Here is a 23,302-nt window from a genome sequence, read left to right as displayed (position 1 = left end):
GATGGTAAAACAGCCTTAAAATTTTCACGATCCTTAGATAGATGTCCAACATTGAGCATTGATCGTATGGTTCAATTAATCGTGCAATAGATATATGAATTATTTTAATAATAATTGATTTTACTATCACTATGTAACCTAAACAATGGAAAAAATAGTTATTTTTTAATCAGTATATTTTTTAAAATATATTTATTTTTTGAATATTTTAAATTCTATATTAATATAATAATACTAAATAAAAAAATATAATTAATATAATAAAAAATATAATTTAAATATTTTAAATAATAAATAAATAAATTTTGTTACAAATATAATTAACTTAATTTCAGATCAATCAAATTAATTATTATGCTTGCAAGTGTTATTGCAAAGATTACTATCGACGAATTTATTGTATAAATAAGGCTCGTCAAATTATAAGAACTTCAATGCACGGTGCCGACAACGTCCAAGTCTTTTTTTCTGAAAACAGAGTCACATATAATTATTGCAAATAGACCATAATAAATCCCTGGGGCAAGGGTCAATGGCAATTGTTCGTATATCTGTGAATTCGTTTTTCTAGTCGCTAACAAAGTTAGCGCATTACAACTTACTGTAATTCAGGAATTGCACGGGACACAAAGATAGACAAGCCAAAAGAGATATAAAAACGAGAGATACAGTAGAATTTTCCCAGAACGGATCGGTATGATGGGAAAAAAGAGATCTAACAGACATAGAGAACTATTTTACATAATAGATTCCGTACTGCTTGCATGCTAGTGCAAATAGAAACGAATTCCTCGGCGCATTCGACGTAACAATCGAATCGGTAATCAAGCCGGCCTGGATAATCGAATCAGACCGGGTACACGTGTAATTGAAATTTCACAGTCGACCAATGCAAATACCATAGTGCGCAGCCATTCTTCGAAATTACGCCAAATTTCGTTTTGCTTATCGGGGACATAGATGACACAGGATGAACTCGCGGGAATTTCAATAACAAGTTCGATTTAAAGATTAATATGAACTATACGGATCAATAATTGGCAATGGGATATTAACCGAGGAAACATTTAATGGAAATTTAACGGAAATTGATGATTTACCGCGACTTAATTAATTTTCGATATTAACTATCTTAATAATTAAACTCTATACTGAAATTTCTACTAAACTTACTAAAACTAAGATCCACTCGAAATTAACTGAGTAATGAGAAACTTCGCGTATACACTTATTTTACTTCTAAATTCATACTTATTATACTCTTAAATTTAATTCACCAAGAGCTTTAGCTCTCGATGTTAAGCAATTACTAGTAATTGAGATAAAAGATATTCATTAGAAAGTTTGTTATGTTCTTAATGGAAAGGGTAATATTGGTGAAACACAGTTTGTGCAGCTGCGATAAAAATAATTCCAAGTATACTGTGACTTCGCGAAAGAATCTTAAAAACGAGACAAAAATAGAAATCTTAGTAATCGAAACATCGAGTAAATCAAGGACCAAGTACCGAGTACTCTGGTACAAACAATTAATTACAATAGAGCGGGATAGACACTCAATTATCGCAACCACTCGCGAGGTGCTTTTATTCCCGTAGGCGGAGTCGGTATCGGGGTGTAGTTCAGCGCGGTAAGCAACCAACGTGGACGAGCTTTAACGTAAAAGAAAGACAACAAAGCGGCGGCGAATCGCCCCTCGACCTCGCCGTCGCCTTCGTGCAAATTGACCCTAGCGAAGAAAGCTTTTCTCGCAAACTACATGCCTTTCCGCCACCCCCGCGAGCGCGCGAGCATTACCCACCCCCAACGCGCGGCTTTGTCCCGGAAGTCCTGCGAATCCGTGGAGCGTGCACGACCAGGGAATAATACGCCAATGTCGTTGGCGACTCTTCACTAATACCAAGCGATGGTCGTTATTATCATGGGACCGACCCGAATAACCAGCGCCACGAATCTCGAATAACTTTCTATAGTCCTGAACACCTTGTTTTCAGCATGTTTACTACGACTACGGGAATGTCGAGAACGGTGAACGCGAGCAATATATTCTCTGCGTAACGACAGGTGCACCAACATTGGTTAGCATAAATCACACTTAATCTTTCACGTTTATCTTTCGTGTTGTACAGAATTCGAAGAAAATACAAAAGCACAGAAGATTAATAGCGCTCGTAAAAAAATAAGTAATAAAATTTTTATAAAATTAAATTTGAAAACCATTTGTATCTAGAAGTCTTGTTATTTTTATTTGTACAGTCTTTTCTGCTATGCATTCTATAGTGTGTCGTATACCTAAAAATTCTATGACAAGCTTATCTATTATCTTGTTTTCAAAATTATTTTATATATTCTGTTTTACATTTTATATTCTACAGAACCTATACTGACGGCATTATTGCCAATGACTTGCCAATTTCAATTAATTAATTTGCGAGCCCTCTATCCATGCGTTCTTTCATCTTACATCCGGTGTCACAGCATCCATCCATCCATCCTCTTTCTCTCTCTCCTCCTTCCCTTCTCTCTCTCTCGTCTCTGTTCATGATTATTACGATGTAAACACAAAACTCGCATCATGGAAGAGATATGCGACGCAGCGACCGTCTTCCACCGTGTACACACCTGCCGAGAACGCGTTGAATTTTTTTCTAAAGACGGAAGACACACAGGGAATGCGTAATACGCTGGACAATGCTCGGCACGCTTTCTAGCGACTTCACTTACATTCACGCATGGCTCGCACCATTATCTATTCAAGAACATCCACTTTGTACCATTTACGCGACTCGCTCGGACCGAGTAGCCCATCTTTCGCAGATACAAGAATCTCCGGTTCTCTAGCAAAGTACACGTCGGAATGTACATGTACGCATACATCACGAATTTCATATCGATTAATCAAACTAGAAACTGATCTCAATCCTCGTGCGCTTCGTGAATGATGACGCATCTATGACTTTTAACTAACTGCGCGTATGTAACGAACATAAAAATCTAATTTATTATTATCAGACATTTGCTTCAAAATGTTAAAAGTACATATAGAGATTATAACTTTATAAAAAAAAGAAATTAGAATATTTCTTCAGGAAGATATGCTGCAATCATCTTTTAATTTTATAACAAGGCGTTCGCGGAACGTAATCGACGATTAAATTTCGTGTGCACGCGCGAAAATTACGTGTGTTACGATACGAGAGAGGCTCGTCCGTGACGTACGAACAATAGTCCGGTATGCAAAATAAACGCGGCCACCGCTGGCTCGACAGCTGAGTGTATCTCGAAAACGGACGAGGCGTTCCGCGCATATAATATTCGGCGACGCGCTATTGTGACCGCTAATGGAGAGTTTGGTGAGAGAGCGAGAGAGAGAGAGGGGGGGAGATTGAACGACGAGGGGAAATGGAGGAGGGATATCGACGTATATTTCCGCTTACGCGTCAACGCGACGGGCGTCGCCGGCACCCCTCGCTCTGGAGTTGGTACTAGAGCGTCAGAGCTCTCAGCTCTCATAGAGCTCATGGAGCACGTTCTATGTCCCACAGGACACAAGCTCTCACACGCGAATCCACCTCTGTCATGACGACCGCGTTTGACGCCTGGGTTCTATCTCTACCTCTCCCTCACCGTACCTCTCCGTGCGTTCTATCGCGGCCATTATGTGCCGCTATGAATGGAGTCCGCGTCGAGTACGAGATTCGAATCGGCGCGGCACCCCCGGCCCACACCGTCGACACTTCGCCTCTGTTCGAATCGTCAATGGAGTGGGACCCGCGCCGAGAGGGAGACGCAGGAATCGACGCTTCTTGACAATGGGAGACCCGCGTGGTCGACACTAAGCTTTTTTTCTTCCCGATCCCGATTCCCGGTGACTGTCACTCTCATGGCTGACACGTCGCGAAAGGAGGTACCGATGTTAGAGTTAGAGGAATAATGCGAAAGAAAAAGAGAAAGAGAGAGACTATGAGCCGGAGCATGCGATGCATATATGAGCGATGGGTTCATTGCCAAGACGACCATCACATATTCACGAGACTTCGGAAAGCATCTTTGAGCTCGTGGCAAAACGGATTATGCTCGTCCGCGATTTTTTATAACATTTTGCATTTTTTATTAGAGCGCATGCATTTTATTGAATTCCGTGACACACTTTTTTTACACAAAAATGTCTCATAATCAGTAGATATCTGAAAACTACAAGTTGTTTTATAAAAAAATTTATCATATGCAATAATATTGCTTCTAAAAAATATCTAGCAATTAAGAATATCTATCTAGCAGTTATATTTGTATCTTTCGACTTTTCTACTTTAAAATGATTGTGCGCCAACGATAATAATTTAATTTCATGAAGAAATCGGTTTCTTTTGTTTTATTATCAATACATTTCGTATCTCGAATGAACACGCGTCGGTGAGAGCAACACAAATTCCATCCGAAGTTCGTGGATTAAATCGCTTGCGCTATTCTGCCCTCGAGTTAATCCGATTACTTTCTTTGATTCGCGATTGCTCGCAGGCACGCATACTAGGTCACCCTCCGATCGTTCCATTCGAGGGCGATTCGCGTTGCTCGTGACATCACAACGGGACGGACGTATGGTCCTGCTCCGATCTCGAGGAGCAGATTCGAAATTGTGGGTTGCTGGCGGTTGTTCCGGTTCGTACGCATGCAACTATCGAAACGTACGAGACGATAACGAAGAGAACGACTTCGCCCCCCTGTGGCGACCAATTGCTCGTAAGGGGTCCGAAGAAATGTCTGAAATTCGCGCGCGTCAGCGCTTTGTAACGACAAAATCGTTACTTCGTTTTGACCTTTATATGACTCCCGTAGCTCTTGTCAAATATGCGGACAATCGCTCCGCCGGTGGTAGCAAAGCGGTGGTTTGCTCTTTAACTTTGAGTGCTCGTCGTGCTAAGGGTTTGCCAAGGATCACCTGCTGAGTAACGTACTAGTTGTATCTATACGCGTAAGAATTTGGCAATGTTGTGTATGTACATATAGTATATTATACTTAAAATTAGTAATATGTAATAATTCCCTTTTAAATCCTTCTGTTGATGCATATGTTTAAGAAATAAATTGATATATCTAGACATTTTTATACTGATTTTATATTGATTTATCTAGACATTAAAATCTAGACATTTTTTTTCACTTATATTTTTAAGCTAAACATTTAAATCTTTATGTAAACGTTTTACCTGTTCAAAGAGAGTAAAGTATAGCCCGAATTGTCTATCAGTTAGGAAATCGAGATATATTTCAATTCTTAATCGGATTTACAATACTTTTCGTATTTTATCTTGTTAAAATTATAAATATAATTATACTTGACTATCTTTTATAATTGATGTGTGGTTGTGATTCAAAACATATACATAATTTCAACGTATCCCAGACTGGCTCTTATCGTTCCATGAATAATTGTTCGTTACGTGTCAACCCTCCGGCATAATTATTATCGTCGCTATTGTATCGCACGCACACAAGTTTATTCCTCGGTATTCGTTTGATCAATAATTCGATCGCGTATTCAGTTCGCGGCATCTTTTTTGCAGAAGAAGGGAGGCGGTATCTCAGTGCGATTTCAAGGAGGCGGCGACATTTCCGTCGTAATTCTCGTTTCGGAGCTGCTGGGTAAAACCACTAATGCCGCTTCCATTATAACGTCACATTCGATTTGGCATACCGTTTTGGCGTACAACGGCGAGCACTCTCTCCCATGGGGCGGTTCGCGCGAGATTCGCAGAGAAACGAGAAGGGAACTCTGTTGTATGTATCGAGATTCAAATTTCCGTGATGTAATTCCAAGACTACGCATATACAATAGCGGCTCTCATTTGCATTCATTGGATTAAAAATAACCACGTCGCTACCCATGACTTATTTGCGTAAAGATGAAAGCACAAGTGAACGTTTCAAGTTAGATAAATGATAAGTTTCTTTCTCTCTCGAAAGATTAAATAGTATCTTAACTTCTATATATCTTAATTTATAATATTATAATTTTATACGAATAACTGAAAGAAAATTGAATAAACAAAGTATTATATATCTATATTAAATGTATATAAAATATTTCATATTTATAGACAAAATTTTAATTTTTTAAATTTTGACGGAAATATTTTAAGAAGATTTGTATTACTGCGTATAATGTTCAGAAAATTTATAAATAATCGAGGCTTAAGCGCTCCATAAGTTTTTCCCAGCAGCTCGACTTTCTCCGATTTCTTTTCATCTCACATCTTCAATTTTCGTTTGTCAAACGCTCTCGCAGGGCAAAGTCATGCGATATTGCAGTATATGAGCTTCTCGAAAAGGACGCAGCGGCGCATCCCATTTCACACGGATGATATTTAACGCTCATGCGAACTGCGCCAGGACGATTCGGGGAAAACAACCTCAAAAGAAAATAAATGAAGCTTCGTGGATTACGTACGGAGGGAAAAAAATGTGGCAAAAAGAAAGCGCGAGAAAGAGAAGGAAAGCGATAAAATGAGGGTGTGAATGAGAAATGTAAGGTAAAGCGGAATGAAGAGGGTACAATCGCGATAGAAAAAAAAACATCTATTTGTAAAGCATTGCTGCTATCATAAAATGCTCAGAAAGAAAGTAACGCGACACAAGAACGTCATAAACACATATCCTTTAATCCTATAATTCGGCTTTCGAGGGCTTTCCCTTATTTGTAGTTTAGTATAATGGATATATATCAGAGAAATAGCAATAATATTTCTTGCCGATAGAGATGCGGTTGCATTTTTGTAATGGATTTTGCTTCACGATCACGCGAGAAAAAAAATCCGGAAAATGAAGAATACGATGGTAAGAGAAAGCGTGGCAAGCGTGCAAGAGTCGATGCGCCATTATTGATTCTACAAGGAATTGTAGCATGGAATAAAACATTTCAACATATCTTTAAAAAAAATTATATAATTTTTACAATACATTGTTACTTTTTTCAAGTTTGCATAAAGCAAATTAAAGAATTAAGAAAAATATATATTTTAATCTCATATTAATCTCATATTATTTATGATAAATATGACTGTAACTATATTTTTTCGATTGATATCTTTATATGAGTCTCTCTCTTATTGAGTTCTTTTAATATAAATAAATTTTCAATACACACACACATACACACACACACACACACACACACGTGACTTTACAAAATAATTTTAATGTTACTTTAATTTTTTGATGATAAATGTTAGCATTAATTTTTAAATGAGACATAAAATATAATCTCATACACAAATAGGCTAACATAAATAATGTTTACAGAGAATTCAAATTAGATTAAGTTAAATCCAAAATGAACAATTTATTTTTACGAAAAATACAGTTTATTTGTAAATATTCAATATTTTATTATCGTGCGAACAAACGATAAAATATATGCGTATTACAACAACAAGGAATTGCACAGAACACGCATGTACGCTTGAAATTGCATAAATGCAAAATATTTACATACGTAACAAGCACTCGGTGTCCATGAATAACAAGACTGAGAAAAAAGACCAAGACAAATGAGGCCGCACTTCTTTCGAATAATTAAAAATTACGCAGTCGTCACCCTTATGTGTCAAAGCGCGCGGCTTCGTTAATACATTCAGTTGTGGCTTTGGTCTTATAAGAAGACGTAACAAAGTCACTGCTTATTTCTATTTTTTTATGCTTCCTCTTTTTTTTCTTTGCATCATCTTTTTCATTTATGTTCAAAGCTTTGTTTTCCATCGCGCAAAATCTTTTTTGATTCCATTTTCTTTAAAGAACGTACGTTCCTTCATGAAATCGTGTTATGCGGTAGTATTTTATATTTTTTAAATAGATTATTTAAAAATTTTTGCTTTAATATCATTCGAAATTTTTTAAATATAAAATAGTGATTCGCAAAAACATGTTTTCTTAAAGCAAACGGTACTGTTTTCCTTGAAAAGAATTTTTTTAGAAAACAATGTGACAAAAATATTGTACATATAATATTAATATGCCTTTATATACAGTTCATCATTTTTTTAATTAATCGTTTTAGTATATAGTTTTAGTATTTATACCAAAACATTTTGTATACATATCTGTATTCATTTTACATATGTAATAAGACAAAAAACAAGCTATATTATATTTAAATTCTATTTAAAATTGTCTAAATTGGTTAAAGATTTGTAAAAAATCCGAAATAAGTTATAAAAAAAATATCCATGGAGTTGATGATTTAACGAACTATTTCCACGATTTACAATCATGCTAGGAGGACAGATCTCGTGTTCCTTTCTTCGTAGTTCTGTTGCTTCGATAGGGCTGGAATAACAAACAGGCTGGAGAAAACGATTCCAGAACGTAGATTATTATTTTTTCGGCATTGCCATAAAACTGTCTAGAACATCGTCTAACGATCATCACTTTCAGACATGAACACGCTTCTCAATACATAATACGCTGTGTCGCTTGCTGTATAATGCTTATAAGAAAGAACAACAAATAGTCACTTTGCGCATATGTGACTCCTTGTTTCTACCAACATTTATACGAAAGTTTTCTCCACAAATTACAGAATTATTCAATTATATAAAAAACAATTGTGTAGCAAGTATTATAAATAAATTAATAAAATTTATGTAAAAAAATTAAATATATAATTTAGAGTTTATGAAAATTTTAAATGCACGTACTATTAATTCCGTAATATTTCAGTCTAATTGCTAATAAAATATTCAAATATTCAATAACTCATAATTGTCATTATGAAATTTCGATAAAAGGGATCAATAGAATAATTTGTCGTGTTGTATGATATCTACACGCAAAACAGTATGTATATTATGACTTGCGAGATGATAGAATGTTTACATACTTCGGGTATACGTTGAAAGTAAACAAGAAGCTCGATTAAACGTGTTACCTATGCAATCAATACATTAGTTTCTCGTTGCTTGATAAAGGAAATAATGTTTAGGCAATATAAATGGAATATGAAAAAAATAAGTGTACCTTTCGTGTAAGTTTTATCGTTAATTTTGTTGCAAATACTAGTAACGCGACAAAACTAGAATGCCTCATCATATGCTCTAATTCCTTGCTATCAGCAACTAGCACAATGAACGACCTATATCGACGCTTACTTGCAATTTTCCACTTTAATGAAATTTGCCACTTCAATAAGTCACTTCATACGATCCACATTTACACCGGCTTAAATTTAGGTACCTGTTGAGGACACTCTTCTAGTTTTGAAGCGTATCAAGAAACGCACTTTGCAAAACGCAATCGAGTGATAAAACAAAAATAACCTAATATAAGCGATGCAAAAATAGAAAAATATATGATAGATTTATCAAAATGCGTAAAAAGAAATTTTATATATACATTTGTTTTTTAAAAATATATTTTGCAAAACAATTTTTAGACAATTTATTATTTATATTATTTATATTATTTAGGTTTATATGATTAAACTGCATTCTTTATTTCGCAACATCACATAACAAAATCAATTTAACGATAATGCAACTAATTGAATTTTTTTTTTCATCAAAACTAGATATCAGATAATTAATTTCAATAGCCGCGCAAATTTACAACGTATAATTTCGAACGAAACGTTATTAGTATGCGCGAGAGCTTATACAGCTCTGTTGTTGGTTAATAATTATTGGTCGATTATCGCGATCTCCGAGCGGATGCTAATTTTTTCGCGGTGAAGGAAAAATTCATATTAGCGAGAACTCGATACGCGCGCGATCCTCGACCCTTCTACGACGATCGTTATATAATGTTTCGCCTTAATTGAGGATTCAAACCCCAGCCATCCGCGCGCGCGACAGAACTGCCGTCGCTGCCAGTGATACACTTTTAATTGCATCTAAATTTACAATTCAGATTTGTCAGACTCAAATCGCACGTTCGGTCCCTCACGCATACATCCTAAATTCGCCCGAGTGCATGAGCCGAAATATGACACATTGCAGGCGGCAGCGATACGCGCGCGGCTTTCAATCGATGGATTAACTAAAAAAAAAGAAAAAAAACGGTTTGATAAAAGTGCAATACATTGGCGCGGATATTGTAACAATATTGTTCCTCTGGATTTTCATCCGGAAACGAGAATACAATACGTTTGTTATTAATCTATCCTGGTTTACTATGAACAAAATTGAAGTGTTCTCTTTATCTTTCTCCCTCTTGCGAAAATGTATGACGGAAAAATTTGCGGAATTAAAAGAGAAAACAACCTTACATTTATTTATTAAAATTTTTTATAACCGCCCATTTTAGAATTAGTTTGTGTTCTTCATCATGTTATATGTGACTCTTTGAAATAAAATTTTGCGTTGGAAAAAATAATTTAATAAAGATCCACGATTTAATAACTATGAATGCAACGGGAGTAAAATTTCCATTTTTAATTTTTTTAAAAAGCAATATATCTTTAAATGGCAATAAAAAATAAAAAAATAGCTAATAACTGCCACAATAAGATCTTTTCACGGAATATCGCACGAGACGCGATGGTGAATGTTCGAGCAACGTAATTCTTGGCCGCCTTTCTTATCGCTTTTCCAATATGCTCGGCACACGCTACCGTCCGCCCGATAAGACGGCGAGAGCATCATGCCGGATGGGAACTCGATCGAGTGGCCGATTCTCCTTTTGAAGGAGCCGACCGCGCTTCTTCATTGCAGCGGCGCATTCTCTCCTCTTCTTTCCTAGCCAACCCTGTTGGCGGTGTAACAGGGAGCCAAAGACGTTCTCGACGGGTGTTGCCATGACACCGTGAAACCTGCATCCCACGTCGAAATCTCTCTCCTTCGGAGCCGCGCACATTTTTCCCCTGCGGCGTTCTCTTTCCCGAGGAACTGGCGTTTCTCCGATAGGCATCTAAATGAGCGAGGGTAACGCGCATCGTCGAATTGTATGAATTGTGTATGAATTGTATCTATTCATTGAATCATATATGTCGAACGGAATGTTGCGGTTATAAAAATGTTCGGCAACATGAATTATTCTCAAAAAGATCACAATGCAGCTTTACAATCACTGAACTTGTTCACCAGGCAAGCCATTCCATTAAGCGAAATTTGCCACGACGGACGATCATCTTTCATGATTTAAAGGATGCTGCTTAATTCTTTCTGGCACAGCTTGCAGTAGCAAGCATTGGTGCCCATTTGAAAATGCAACCTGGCTGCGTTCCAACAATTTCTCCAGTTCTCTTCTCTATCTCTCGACTTTTATTACAAAACGATGCGCTTCTCCTTTTCGTTTTCCAACATTTCCACTCTGATGTTCCACTCCGCAGCTCGGTACATTTTACAATTGCTTCCGAAGCAGTCTGAATCTGTTTGATCGCCATAGAACTTTATCCACTATTTATTACTTTGCTCCGTCTGTCGCCATTCATCGATATCAATCTTATTTTTATCGCAGTTACGAGTCTAACCGGATCGATTGAGTCTCCGAGTTTGTACGGTTATAGTACCACATAGTAACGTTTTTAAATAGTTTTAATTGTTAAGTTGATACAATCAACGCGCGGTGTTTATCTGATAAATTTGTAAATAATTTCTGTTAATGGAAGAAATTTCATGGTAGCGCTTTGCTTGTATCAAGAAAAAATTTAATTAAAATTATTCTTAAACATTAACATGTAAACTGATATATAATTATTATTAAAATGCAATTTTAATATACTTTAGTGTGTGTGATACATGCTCCTAGCTTAAGTAATAAATTTCTTTCCATTTCTCTTTGCAAAAATTGCAATTATTTAAAGAACAATAAACATTCACAAGTTCCTACCATATTTGAGACCGCGTTGTCGCATTTTACTGCAGCCGCGCAAATAAATCTTGAGCCTATTCCAGCGGTCAAGTTTAAAACCGCGAACTATTTTGCGTCTGGACACGAGAAATTTATCTTTCCTCCGCAAAAACACGCATACCTGTAAGAAATGAATCTCTGAATTTTTCTCTCCTATGAAAATTTGCCGATGTATGCGCTGAAATTTACGACTGCAGAAATTTACCGGAAAGCGTGCTCCGCCGGCTATCCTTTCCGAACGATAAATTCCTTGGACTTTATCCAGCCACGTTTATCCGTGATTGTCTTACGCATAGTTTGTTCTACTTTAGTTTGCTCTCTCGCCGCTCCGTTGATTCCTCACCGTTTCTCTTACGTCGTGCGTTACCGACAACGCAATATTTCGTCGCACTAACCCTCGACCGAGGTGGAACAAGCTGAAACAAATTTCATCTCAAGCTAGATCGCACCTCTCTGGTACAATCCAGCGTAAAATTTAAAGAGAGAGAAAAAATAATCATACTGTTTTTATTTTTATTTAAGTGAATTTATAGTTTATTAACGCGTAAATCCAAATTTGTTTTTCTCGTAAACGTTTCATATATATTAGATTAAGAATAAAATAAAAGAATGTTAAAAGTAGGAAATTAAATATAGAAAATAGAAAATTAAATATATAAGTGTGTGTGTCAAGGGGGTTTTGTAAATTTAATTAGTTTACAAAAGGCTTAGACTTTTTATTTAAAAAAAATTTTTTATTTGTATAAAAAAATTTTGCAAACAGTTGATAACAAGAAACAGCTGATAATATATACATATATTGATAAATGTAAAATAAAATCATATAATTAGATATATATAATTAGAATAAATATTTGATAAGAGAGTAGTTCTTTTTAGGAATAACCGCTTACTTATACTTCATAGTAAATACGCGATGCATTGAATGTTAGTATTACTGGTATTATTTCTAACTATGATATTTTAGAGTGTATACGCGAATCACTCCCAAGCATAGATACTCTCTCGCAGAGTTCTTTAAAAGAAATATCTCTAACACGATGCGCTCTTTGCGCAAACGATTGTAATACACCTTCAAGGGATGTACGCTCCGCGATCATCGTAAAGAGTCGAACGGAGGCACGAGAGAGGGCGAAGTCCTCCCGTTTCGGAAAAAAGCTCGCCGACGAACAGAGGAAAAGGAGGAGGAAGAAGAGATACACACAGAACGGCAAACGCGCGAGAAAGAAATTCCCATTACTTTGGCGCCGGCGACGTCTACAACCCTACCGCCCGCGTCTTCCTCTTCTTCCGCTTCCTGCTTGCAACCCCCGCCGCCTTCGCCTCCGCCGCCTCGTCGTCGTCCTCGTAGGTTTCTCCCCTAGCAAGGGAATAAGTGAGAGGGAGAGGGAGGGAGGGGGAAACCGTGATGCACGCATGTGCCAGAACCATTCTATCGATTTCTCTGTTTCGCGTGGTACTCACGGGGAGTCTCCGGTGTGTCGCGTCCGCGTTTCTCCCGCCGCACTAAACGCGCCACCCAAAACAGCCTCGCGTATACGATCGTCACCAGGTTTCCTTTTCAAGGTTAACCCGTTAACCCTCGCTCGCCATCTACGTGTCAAACAAACGTCGGTCGGCCGCTCGATTAAAACTACCGAGGTGACCTTCGCGCGACTTGTCCCGTGTTGCTCCGATTGTGCGTTGCAATTGTGCGAGTGACCGAGACAGTTTTTCAAAGGAGCACCGAGGGATCACGAAGGCAACACGATCGAGAATACCTCTGTCGCCGTGTGAGACCGAGAGCCGGCGAGTATCCCCCACAGGATCATAACACGTACTTTTATTTTCCGGTAAGTAAATGTTTCGAAAACAATATATCTGCGAGATAGAGATCGCGATTGAAAACCGATAACGAATTCGATGATTTTAAATTTTGATGGAAGAAATATGATAATAATCTTTTTGTGTATTCTGGATAATTAAGCTAAATGCTTTTTCTTGCTAAACTAAAATTACAGCAGTCGAAAAATGAGAATACAAACTTGACGATTATCGGTTGGCAGTCTCAACCTCGAAGTAGACTTCTATGTCATATGACGTTTCATACTACACAACTCTTTAACATCACATTTTTTAGTTGTCATACATTAGCGTCAATTAGCAGTAGGAGAATTTCTTTTCTCGCTCGACAATACAAAAAAATCGACGATACATAAATATTCAATTCTTGGAATTTGAGTTTGTTTAGCCAATTATGTTGTAGCTGTTTGTGAGAAATTTCGGCTTAATTAATGGTATATGCACGTTTCTTCAATCTTAAAAATTTTTTATTATAGCAATAAAAATGTATGTTTTTTCTCACCATCTTTGAAATATTCATATTAAGAATATATAAACATTACATTAAATTAATCTATGAATTAATGAATAATATATTAAATACAATCGAATTCAACGTTACTCATTTGCATTTATATATAATCTTGTTTTCATTATATTTCAAAATATTTTTGCTTGAAAAATATTCATTTTTAATAAAAATATCCGTTTATAATAAATCTGAAAGTTAAAATAAATTCATGATAAATTTATGATATCTTTATAATAATGAAAAATAAAAAGGCGAAAAATACATAAATATTAGTTCTTGGATTGTAATTTTTTTAAAATATACTTTACACACTAACAATAAATTTAACATTTATTCGTTAATTGTAATTCATCGAGACTTTTAATCTTTTTAATCTTTTTACGAGACTTAAAAACGAGACTTTTTTACAAACTGTCACTGTGTAGACTTCATTTGCATTTTAACTGTCTTTCTAACCGATGCGATTTAACGGCATCGTTAATAACAAAGTTCTCGCCGTATTCAACTGCTGTACAATGGCACGCGACAATTTTTGTCGGCGAATACCGTTACAAATACGTGAGGCTGTTAGCGTAGCCGTGAGCGATGTTGGTCGACAATGTAGTTTTTTTTCACGGCACTTTTTTCCCTGCTTCTTCCATCCGCGATAAGCGCCGTTATCTTTCACCGCGTGGATAATCCAAAGGATCGTTTCAGCCCTTTAGGGACGCGTCGACTGCGGGCGTTATCGCTGAACAGACGATGCATTCGTGCAACGAGTGTAATTCTTGTTACATAAATCGTGTCCAGAAAGACCTCCCTCTCGCTCTCGCTCTTTCTCTTTCCGCGTTGCCTCTCTTCCCAACCGATCGGAGCAGTCTGGAGAGACTGCATCATCGCTCATTTATCCACTTTTTAGCACCTCTATCTCTCGTACACACGCACACGCGAAAAGCATGTTCTCGGTGCTAGGTAATTCGAGAGCAATTTGAATTGACGTGCCGCGCCATTAGAGGAAAGTAATTACAGGGTGGCGAACTCTGCGCGAGAGAGCGACGGACTTTACCGTCCGGATTGTACGATATGTACCAACCTGTCCACCTGTGTGTGTAATCTATGCGAGGAACGTACGAGCGACGCACGTGTACCCGCACAGCTACGCATATATTGTAGTTTGCGGTAACGTTGATTAAAATTACTATGCAAATTAGATGAAACCGGGAGATAGAGCGTGCGCGAGAGCCGGAACGGAGAGTAAGAAGAAGCACGGAGAGTAACGAAAAGCCAACTCTTTCTTTGTCTCTCTCTTCCTCTCCCTCTCTCTCCCTCGGGAAGGTGTGGAGAAGCTCGGCGGCGCGGTCGTTAACGTTTTTAGTAGCTTGTCTACAAATTTTGTCGCCGTCCGCACGATAAGCGGCTTGCTCTTAAACGGCGCTGCGACACAGATAAAAAATGATCTTAATCTTAAGTGTGCTATGCCGGTTATAATTTGATTATGTAAATATTTCTTCATTATTGCTGCACGTATGATATAATTGTCTCGATAACCTTACAGTATATTTTTAATTATTAATGGATATGTCAATAAATACAAAGCTATTTTATTAAATGCGTTGTTGTTGGAAATAATTTTTGCATATTGATTTTTTTATATTTTAAATATTAATAAAAATAATTCTCTCTATGCTCTTTTAATTCACAATAATGATGATAATGAAAATTTACATTTTAATTGTATATTTAACTTATTATAGATTTGCAATAAAGTTTATGATATAACTTTGCCGCGAATATAAATATTTAATTCTACAACTAAAAATAAAATAAAAATAATTATGAAAAAAATGTATGCAGCAACAGTGATGAAGTTTTATCTTTATACAAGTGCATTTCTTTCTTTCTTTCGTTTTTCGGTTGGTTTCTCTATTTCATTTTTATCTAGAAACCAAGAATGTAGAAACATTTCTTCTATACTATTTCGGTGACTCGTAGCTCCCATCGATTTCACGAGGAACGTATGATTCCTTCCTGCCAATTCGGGCACTCGCAAGAGAGGAATGCACCTTCTCGCTAGATCGAGAGGAAGCATCGCGATTCCTCAACAAGCAACGAGCGGCGTACAAGGCACGAGGGTAAGCTTCACCCTCGAGGCATGTGCGCGTAGGGCAGGCGAATTGATCGCGTTGGGGTAGAATCATCCATCACCGAGTGACAGTCCCGAGCTACCTACCTACCTACCCTATCCCGCAATCCCCTTCATCCCCTCGCCGGCTTTGCTTCTCCTTCGACAAGAGGGACGAGGTGGCGAAGGGTGCGGGAAGGGTGAGTGTAACCGAGGCGGCGAGGGAGGACGATGGCAAATGGTGGCGGCCTCCAGCGACGGGCGACGAAGCAAGCGAGCAAACCCTCTCGACAATGCTCAAGCTGATCCCACGGGACAACGCGTGCCTCTCTTCATTCTCCCTGTCTCTCTTTCTCTTTCTCTCTCATCTGACGAGATACCGGGTGTTCCTTCTCTCAACGCTATACCTATCGTTACCCGCTTGTATTCGACTCCTCTGCAACGAGCTATTTTACCTTAATCGCTGGACTCTCGCCCGTCGCATTCTCGTGCCTCATCTCGTGGTATTTAACCTAGCGTTCTTGCAAGCTGTTACAACGTACTGAACGAGTAGTAGTTTTGTTGAATGCTGGTATCAGCGCTCTCCTCTATCGTCATTTACCGCTTGCATTATGGGCGCTTCTCTACACGCTCATTTACATACATTACCGAATCATTAACAACTCTCTGCTGCGCATAGTATATTTCGCCCATCCCAAATACTACTGTAGATTAATAACTAGTTTAGCATCGTGTATAATTTTGGTATGTTACCAGAGCTATCGTTTCAGCGAATAAATTTCATCGAATAAATTTCAGGATTAATTCCGTGTAACCTATTTGTCGGGAAAGAACGTTTTAAACCACCCTTTGCTCACTGACAATGACGTGTCTCGTATTCACGGTAATCACCGCGGGCGCCACGACGGGCTTTTTAAAAATATGCAAATGCAAAAGGAATCGAAACGCGGCCACAAACGGTCACGCAGAGGATTACGTACCACTTGTCGAGCGATGAATATTTAGTCGGCTTCTCTGCCGCGCGGCGAGCGATCCCGCGGAAGAACGATAATGACATTACTGTATCACATCGGGCTCGCGATGCATTACTCAGCGACGGGTAATCGCATCACCGATTTCTGACCCCTCCGACGTTGCGCCTCCTTGCCCTGCGCTGCCGCAATTTTCTCGATCACGCGACACAAAGGGAAATCAATAAAATACTGGGTAAAGTTCCTATTTCAAACCAAGCGTTTCTTTCTAACCAGAAAACTTCCGATATGAATATTTTCTTGTTATCGATATGACTTCAATTTATAGATAATCGATTATTTATTTTAGATCAAAACTATCGTGATATGCCTCTTTTGTGTTTTCTTGCTTAAATCTTAAATCCTTAAATGAATATTTATTGAGTGATATAAATAATATTTCAGGTCTTGTGAATTATATATTTCATTCTATGAATTATAATCCTGAAGACGCGTTCTCCAAATTGTCACAAGGACAATGACCGTTTGCGCTTCGGTTTCTCGGAGCTGGCACTTTAGAAAAGACCGCGAGTATTAGATACCGTACCGACTCTGCGCTCTTGTAATCTTGAGGCAATATTTGCGCTGCGCGTATTCAAATCCACCCCGGGGGCGATATCACGCGCTCTGCCTCCGCCACGTTGCCGCCTACTGTTCGCGAACACCGATGATTTCGCGCGTGTGGTTAGAGCTATAATTGAAATGCAGTGCAGGATATTCAAGAATATCGTACGATATCGGGAATAAATTCCCCTGAATTTAAAATCTTTCTCTGGGAGAAAATTATCACTCTATTTATATCTAATACTCAATAAGTGTCTGCTAAAAATTTTGTTTGTTATCTTATCATAGATAAAACATTGCGTATATCGTATTGTAATTATATTATAATGTACATTAATTCTTTATGTTTAAAGAACATTTGAAATTCTAATTCTCTACAGGGAATCTGGTAGCACATGTCATGCAACAATCAATAGTAGCCTTTAAATATGAAAATGCTTAACCGATCATTTTACGTCACAGTGCACCATTAATTACATCTTTGATGCGTAAAGCGAGGAGGAGTTGCAGTTTTAGTAGGTTGACAGTAGGAGACACGAGGGCGTTTATCACGTGGTGGGCGGAGGACGCACATGTGCGTTTTACATACGTCTCAATTATGCTCTATTCGCTCTCCGATAATGAATTTAGGAACTGCTCGCGTGGGATATAGCAAGCCCACCTACGTGACATTCGCGACGTTTAATATCTCGTCTGTTCACTGTGAATACAACGTTGCAATATACATCCGTTTTTTATTATATTTTATTTCGATATATATATGTACACAGTGTACGTAGTTACTTGATTGCGCATGCTAAACGTAAAAAACTGAACAAATTTTCAAAAATTATTTCATCGTTTGTTACATGTTATTGATAATATCGAGTATTTGTATGCCTTGCATTCATCTTTATTTATATTTATCTTCAATTTACTTTATAAAACCAAAGAAACGGAAGATAATTTAATCTTTCGAGTTATTTCATGTATATATTATTTTCACGTATATTGAGATGTGGATTTTATTGTGGTATATAAAACAAATAAATAGATAAAAAATAAACTTACAATATATATTTTTTATTTATCATTCATCAGTTAAAAAAGTATCGTTAAGGACTTTTGAAAAATTTTTGCGAATCATTGCAATCAAAACTCATACAGTACATTGCAATCCAATTCTGTCGGGACTAATCAATTTTATTAATAGCAATTACTTTGATAAAGCAAATAATGCGACGTCTCTGAGAAAAATGCGTTTTTCAGCTCACGCTTTTATCCAATTTTTCGTAATGTCATTGCTCTTGTATTTCGCTTTAATTTGATTGATTTCATCAATTCGTTTGATTGCGCTTTACTTAATATCGCATCAGCACGTGCAAGGCCTGTTTCAATCGCCTGTGAGGAGCTCTTTTGAGGTTAACACTATGCGTGGGTACAGTCAAGGTGAGAGAGCATTGTGATCTCATAATGGACCAATATTTGCAATATGCACACTAGGGGGTTACCGCGGCTTACATTCGCTCGCAACCCTTGCTAGTTAATACATCGCGAAAATTTAATGAAATAATTACGAGATTTTTCCGCCCGGAAATAATAATGGATTTTATAACATTACAATGTTAATATAAAATTTATAAAATTTCGTGTATTACATAAAAGTAATATTTTTTGGCCACAGTATTTAATGTATTTTATTTCATATCTATACTAATGTTAAAATATAGATTTTAAATTTTAAATCTTTTTTAATGATTTTATGAAAATGATTTTATAAAAGTGCTTCTTCATGATTCGTAAAATGTATACGCAAAATCATTTTAATTAAAAGAAAAAAAGTTAAATATCATTCGAATATATAATAATCTTTCTCTTTCTGATTTGAAATTTGAATTAAATATGAAATGAAACAGACTTGACCCTTCACCTTTACAATAGCTACTCACAATATAGAATTAGGATGTCGGGACGAACGTGTGAAGACGCATGTTTGTACGGCTCGTACAGCGAGCTATTTTCGCCGGTTATGCCGAATCTGTCGACTTTATTGAGCATCGTTGCGCGTGGGACGGGTGTTTCGGTTGGTCGGCTATTCATATGAAGACGTAATTGGGCCGGTTGACAGTTTCCGAGTCACTCATTTGACATGTGACATGATTCAGACGCGTCGAGTCGTTGTCACATCTTCAATTGGCTCCTCCGTTGGAGCAATCAGCGTCCCGCGGCCAACAAGAATCGCATCGCCTTCGTCATCTTTGTCCACTATCGTTTTGTCTTTGTCGCATTGCTCTTTGCCACTTCGAAGTTTGTCCAACAATCGCGGTCCCCTTTTTTTCACGACGTACTTGAGCAATTTCTCTCGCGACGCATTCGTTTAATATACGTGAGCATCTACATTTTCTTGATTAAAATTGTTTATCGAAGCGTTTATATTGAACGAAGAATATTTCAGACGAGAAATAAAAAATTTTTTTAACAATTCTGTCTTTCACATATGAAAGATGTGTTTGAAAAAGCGATGATTATTTAATATTTCCTCGATTTTCTTAGAAACTCAGCGAAATCGATTTATGAGTAAGAGATATTACACAACAAGAAATTAATACATCATCGTTATAAATCCGATCGTAACTTTCAAAGAACAGGCGTGTTATCGACATCTTCTTTAATGTCAGGTGGTGCCGGATAATGCGAACGAGGAAATATCGTGCAACCAGGGAGATCGTGACAGCTGAAAGGTTAATCGTACGGCATAGATTTTCCATCGATATGTCAATCATATTGGTCGCAGGTGGCGCGTTCCGGATATCGATAACGGTATATGGCCCTCTGCGTAATGCACATTATTATGCACGTGTGGTCGACGTTACACCTGTCTAATTTGATGGTAAATAGAAATCCTACGCGATAACGAGCGACGACGACGAACGACGACGAACGACGGGGAACGCGAGATGTTCGCTGGTGTTCGGTTCGGTATGCGGCCCTCCTCGGAATTTGTTTATCAAAGCGTTTAGTCGGAAATGATAATTCCCCGCCAGCATTAATCGTAATTATACCCAACGTGGTAACTATACGTTATTAGACGTCCGCCAAGTGCCTGACAAACAACCGCGCGCGATGTCGAGATCTGTAGATATCCGGTGTACCCGTCTCATCGGAGGCCGATTGTTGGAAGAGCAGCCACAATCCGACACTGGAAATCCGCAGTAATCTCTTGCGATTCCCCGTAAGCTCGTTTGCAAATGTAGCAAAACATCGCACGAGAAGGGCCTGGATAACGAGACATCGACGACGCGCACTAATCGAATAAAGCGTTCATCGTGCAAACTTGATGCGTTATCAAGCGGGATCGATCTTCGACGAAGCGGGCGCATGATTGAGCACCTCTGCGCGGTTGGCAACAAATCAGCATGACAAAGAGTGCGGGAAGGAAGAGGTAGTGGTGGTGCTCGAACGCGTTCGGCTCGGTATACGCGTTGCCGGTAAAGACTAAAGGGGTGTGTGGCTAGTGAAATCTGTCACCCGGATGTCAATCAATATTTCGTGGGGTTCGTACGCCCCCCTCGGCCAACCTTCTGCTCAGCCTCTCTTATCCGCACGTCCCCTCCCCCGTGCGTACTCTCGTCTATGCCATCTCTCTCATGTGTACGCGTCAACTGGCTAGGCAAAATTTGCAGGACCGCGTGTGCGACCGCCGCCAACGAACGAATGATGAACGGACAACAAACCCTTCCTCGAAGTGATTAATTTTCTAGTGGAAATTAATCAAGAGGAAAAAATACGTGGCAGGCGTGCGCGGACGGACAATGGAACGATCTGATGGGAATGTAACAGCCGGTCGTAATCGTCCGACGTAGTCATATCGCCCCCTACGACACATAATGTTTAAGCGAAGTACTCTATCCATTAATAAATCATAACAGGTTCTTCCGATTGCGTCGCGTTAATACGCCAGACGAACTATGGATGGCTAATATGTTTCTACATTATCATATCATTTTAATTTCTAATGAGATCGATTATAGATTACATTATCTTTTAATCGATTCACTAACTTTTTACAATTCCTCATATTTATTCGCGAACGAGATACATGTGAAAAAATAATATTCGTACCGTTAAATTAATTTCGTAGTTCGTACTTCGCGAACTTTTCGCACTATCTTCACATCGCATTGTTCATTGTTATTAAAAATAATCGTCATCAATTTGCGATAGACGTAATTGAGCGAAGAAAGAGAATAAGAATCGTGATTTTCCCATGGACGCGAAACGACTAGACTTTACAATACTTTATATTCAATTTCATATCAACATTCCCCATCATCAGCATATCATCATCATTATCATCATCATCACCATGTTAGCCAGCCGGCTCTCGGTTACCTGCGCGCCATGGAATATTACGAAAATCAGGGGTGCGCGTTACTCGTGCGCGTCCTTCAAAATAGAGTTACGAAACTGTAACTACGTTTCGATGCATTAATGCGACATAGGGCCTAGGGTCGGACCCTGGGAACTTCGTCGGAATTCATGGCGGCGTGGCACGGGCACTCGCTGTAACGAATCGATCGCGGTTACATCGCTTTTTGGTTCGCTAGAAGGGAAAGCCGTTTACGACGACTTGATCGCTTCGCTCGCTTGTGAATGTAACTTTACCATAATCATTGAACAAGAAACGACAAAATATTGAATAAGGAATAGGTTGAGAAACGTAGTAGCATAGTGAGACGAATTTATAAGATTGCGTTGTAATCCGCTTACAATAAGAATATACAACGCATCAGGATTATATCTGCTTCGGCAGAAAAATAAGACAATATTGCAATTATAAATAATATGAGATATATGTAATATTTAATGATGAATTATTTTAAATATTTTCACGCGCACGCCGATCAATTCAAAAATCAGCAAGGCAAATAAGAATAACTCGCAAAAAAGCATAACTATTTGTTAGTTCTCAAACAGCTTACACACGTTCTTGTTAGTTCTCGGCATATATCCAATCTTTTACTTTGTTATACTTTGTTTTGCACGTGCAAAGTTTAACCGGCGTTCTCGCGTAAGAGGATTATTCCACGACGTTCAGCAGCTAACTAACGAGTGCCATGGAAACACAATTTGCTTTATGCATTACGCATTTCTAAACTTGTCGAAAAATATAAAAATATTTTATCTAAAGAAATTGAAGTATTTTAATATTTATTTTAATTCTTAATGTGTAAAGACGATAATAAAATTTGACAATATGAATGTGATGCATCTCTTTCTCTAAAAATATCTGTAAGACATGACGAAACATCAAAAGATGCATATTTTTCATATATCTCGGATATACCAGTAACCAGCAATGCGGATGACTCGCAAATGGATCGCAAGCTATGAATACAAAATCAAAACTGATTTTGCGACTGATCTTGAGAAATTCGAATGGCGCTCGGATTA

General features: G+C 37.9%; 1 protein-coding gene across 3 annotated transcripts in view; it reads left to right on the top strand.

Annotated features, from left to right (window-relative positions):
• Positions 1–23,302, top strand: part of Fz2 (frizzled 2) — a 92,205-nt gene that overhangs the window by 10,585 nt on the left and 58,318 nt on the right. The window contains exon 3 of one of the 3 annotated variants that reach the window (XM_083080852.1): positions 13,408–13,673. The exons of 1 other annotated variant lie outside the window; for it this stretch is intronic. The gene's annotated coding sequence lies outside the window, so the exon portion shown is untranslated. Of the gene's footprint in view, positions 1–13,347; positions 13,674–23,302 lie in introns of those variants that run through there. One more of the 3 variants, XM_083080853.1, reaches the window with a different exon arrangement.

This window comes from Camponotus vicinus, unplaced genomic scaffold (genome assembly GCF_025532165.1).
Source record: "Camponotus vicinus isolate PSW18456_S1 unplaced genomic scaffold, iyCamVici1.0 SCAF_10, whole genome shotgun sequence".
In the NCBI taxonomy this organism is placed as follows: Eukaryota; Metazoa; Arthropoda; class Insecta; order Hymenoptera; family Formicidae; genus Camponotus; species Camponotus vicinus.
Note: the sequence above shows the minus strand (reverse complement) of the source record. Positions and strands in the feature narration are given on the sequence as shown.